Source organism: Chrysemys picta, unplaced genomic scaffold (genome assembly GCF_011386835.1).
Source record: "Chrysemys picta bellii isolate R12L10 unplaced genomic scaffold, ASM1138683v2 scaf4513, whole genome shotgun sequence".
Classification (NCBI taxonomy): domain Eukaryota; kingdom Metazoa; phylum Chordata; order Testudines; family Emydidae; genus Chrysemys; species Chrysemys picta.
Window position 1 is genome coordinate 957 of NW_027057213.1, and position 3,044 is coordinate 4,000.

A 3,044-nucleotide genomic window follows, 5' to 3' on the forward strand; every position below is an offset into this window, starting at 1 on the left:
CAGGGCTAAGTGCCTTGCACATGCCAACCAGCAGACACGACAGGGTGAGGGGGAAGCTGATCAGGGGTTTGGGGATCTACATTTTGCATCCCTTTGTGGCTCTCGCCCGAGATCATGTTGCTGGCGTCGGAGATTGAACCCAGCCCACGGCCCTGGGCCGTTCATCCCCCTAGCGCTCAGTGCTCAAAGCAGGTACCACCCACCGCTGCAGATGGCATCCAGCTTGTCCTGGCTCCTCTGGTCCAGCTGCCGGGCAGCGAGCCCTACACATACAAACAGCTCATCACATCCCCGCATCCCCAGCGAGGGTGTCAAATGTCACCCTCCAAGCAACCCCTTGCTTCCCCCGCCCCTCGCTGGCCAGGACGCGCTCCCGAGTCCCCAGGGGAAAGGGTGAGTCCCCAGGGATGGTTACAGGGCTGGTTGCCAAAGGAGAGCACAGCACCTTGAGGGTTCACTACCAAGAGCCCATGGTGGGGTATGGGGGGCGGGGAATGGGGACTGCATGGGGAGCAGTGGGGTTAGAGGGGCCCCATCAGCCCATCAGGGCAGTTTGGGGTGAGCTTGCTCCTGCGGACTTCTGACACCCTTGATCCTGCATTGGACAATCAGGAGCCCAAGGGTTACTTATCGCTGCTGGCAGGGACTGAGGAGAGCCTGGGACCGGATCCAGCCCCCCTGTTAAAGGGACCCCTGCTCTGTGGTTACCTATGAACCTGATGGCCGCTTGTCTAAGTGGAGTCTGTGGGTTCTCCAGAAAGGCCATGGTCTGGCACAGAAAGTTGTTGGCTCTCCCCTTGTAGCGCGTCAGCTAGGACCAGAACAAGGGAGCACAAGGTTATTAAAGGCCTTTCCGTCCCGCAGGCCGGGTTCCAGGTGTGTGGAGCGCACGTCCTGTTTTCACCCCTCTTTCCTGTGCCGGGGGGATCACGCAGAGGGACTACACCCAGGGCCAGGAGTGGTCCCAGGGCTGGGGCTCAGTGTGGGCACAGAGCCGGGCAATGGGGGGTGCCCTATCCACCGATTCCCCCGCTCCTACCACCAGGGCTGCGCAGTGAATGACCTGAGGGCTCCCTCACCAGGCAGTCACAGCTTTGCCAGGTATCCTTGCGCTGGATGAAGCCACCAAGCTGGTGCCACTTCAGGAATTCTGCCGCACTGCTGAGGGTGTCCCAACACACCTGCAAAACAAGTGGGGCCAGGGCGAGCCGGCCACGGTTACGGGAGCTGGAAGCCACTAGCCTCGTTACCCGGAGGCAGGGAGGCCGTGCGTGCTGAATGCTTCCCGGCCCCGGGTTTCTTGCGGAAGGGCGGTGGTGTGGCTAAGGCAATAGCTGGAGACCTGACTCAATTCCCAGCTCTCCCTGCAGGAACTCAGGCAAGTTGCTTAGGCCCAGGGCTGCAAAGGGATTTAGGTGCCTAATGCCTATGGGTGATCAATACTTTTGAGGCGCTAGGCCTCATGCTGTGCCTCAGTTCCCCACCTCATGGTGGGTAGGAGGGTGAATTCATTAGTGCTGGTGGCATTTGGCTCCCAAGTGATGGTGGCCATGAGCGCTAGCATGTGCAGAGACACCTGGGGCGGGGGGAGGGGGGGCGGCTTGGGCATCTCATGTCTAGTACGGGCTGTCCGGGCCGCTTGGCCAAGGGCACACTGGGTCCTGCGCACCATCTGGAGACTGGGTAGCCCTGCTCCTGGTAGGGGCCATGGCCAGGGTTGTGCTCTTCCCACCAGCACAGCCAGGGAATGTGCGGAGGCCAGTGGCTGTAGGAGTGGTGAGGCGACCCCTCCCCCCACCCAATCTCTCAGCCTGGCTGCAGGGGGGGAGTGTTGGGCTCAGAGGATGCAGGGAAGACCCAGCAGTTGGGTGGGGCGCCATGGTCATGGCGCTACTGCACTCAACGTTCAAGTGATTTTGAGCTCCTGACTGTCACAGCACTGAGCACCTGCCCTCTGTCAGCGAGACCCTTTAAAGAGGGGGTGTCACATGCTGCCCCCTGAAAACAAATTACTGGTCACTGTAACGGTATCCGCTGCAGGCTCCAGCTCGTGGCCTCACCTGGGACACGTTGGGACACTCATCATGCACGAGGAGGAGCAGCGGGACCAGGCTCTGGAGCACATGCGCCTTCATCCGCCTCCTGTTGAGCCCCCGTACAAGCTCCAGCAGGTGTTTAAAGAGGGTGATGGAGAGCACCCGGAGCCTGCTGGACACCTGCAAGAGACGACGTGGGGAGGAGACGCTGTGACAGCCATTCTCACCCAGCGGGGCAAGCAGATGTCTGCCCTGCAGGGGGTATTGGTAACTCACCCCCAGCCATACAGCCACAGCTGGGGCCAGAGTCTCATGGGCATAGCGCCATTGAAGGCAATCGAGATGCAGATTTCCACCAGTTGAGGGACTGGCCTGGTAACTTCTTGGCCAGGGAGAGCAGTAAGGTGGGGTGAGACTGCCCCTGGGCTCTCACAGCCAGCTCTGGGCACACTGACATCAGCACACACCTGTGTCAGCCAAGGGGGAATGCTCAGGGCAGAGCAGTGCCAGGACAGGGGCGGCAGAGAGGGAGTGATGAGGAAAGATTCAAAGAGCAAAGGAGGGGGTGTAGTTTGTCCTCCCGCTTTGCGGGCCCAGCTCACACTGCTCTTGACCCACAGCGGCCCTCTAGCCAGGCCAAGGGGGCCAGGCGTCGGGGGCAAATTCCTACACTGGTGTTTGTTCGAGCCACGCACAGGGACCTGGGGTGGATTTAACCCAGGGCCAAGGAGTGGTAAATGTGCAGGAGTTCCCAGATAGGGGGCCTTGGAACCCATGACTGGAAGCCACCCAGCCTCCAGGGGCTCGGGGTGGGCTGAGGGTTGCCCCACTCCTGTGCATGGGTTTCTTGTTAACTCAGAGCCAGCCCCGCTTGGTCACATGGTGCTGCTGGGCCCCCGCCCTGCATGGCTGCTGGCAGAGCTGAACCAGTCCAGTGACCAGGGAGGCTGGGCGAGCTGTGCCAAGCAGGGAGAACCAGGAGCAATAGCTGGATGCTGTAGGGAAGGG

At 61.1% G+C, this 3,044-nt stretch overlaps 1 long non-coding RNA gene across 1 annotated transcript; it reads right to left on the bottom strand.

Annotated features, from left to right (window-relative positions):
- Positions 1–217: 217 nt before the first annotated feature.
- LOC135980574 (uncharacterized) lies at positions 218–1,184 on the bottom strand. Its single transcript, XR_010597579.1, has 3 exons — positions 1,080–1,184; positions 709–811; positions 218–263 (listed from the first exon to the last, which is right to left on the bottom strand). It is a non-coding gene; the product is annotated as an uncharacterized LOC135980574 (long non-coding RNA).
- Between the last annotated feature and the right edge of the window lie 1,860 nt (positions 1,185–3,044).